The sequence below is a fragment of the Teleopsis dalmanni genome, chromosome X (assembly GCF_002237135.1).
Source record: "Teleopsis dalmanni isolate 2A chromosome X, ASM223713v2, whole genome shotgun sequence".
Taxonomy (NCBI): Eukaryota; Metazoa; Arthropoda; class Insecta; order Diptera; family Diopsidae; genus Teleopsis; species Teleopsis dalmanni.
The window spans coordinates 64,549,435-64,549,723 of NC_051848.1; positions in this window are offsets into that span (position 1 = coordinate 64,549,435).

Below are 289 nucleotides of genomic sequence, written 5' to 3' on the forward strand. Positions count from 1 at the left end.
AATTAAAGGCAGATGAATAACAGAAAATATATGAATAACAGAATATATATGAATAACAGAATATATATGAAAAACAGAAAATATAAGAATAATAGAAAATATATGAAAAACAGAGCTCATATATCCCAATGATTTGCGCTTGCAATAAACCTTTAAAATAGCTATGTTCCTCTCAAATCATTTTTGTGCACAGATTTTTAATGTAAATAATATACAAAATATAGACGACCACTGACAAGCGTGTCACTCTCACGGAGTATAGCAAAACAGACCTAAAGCATACATATCA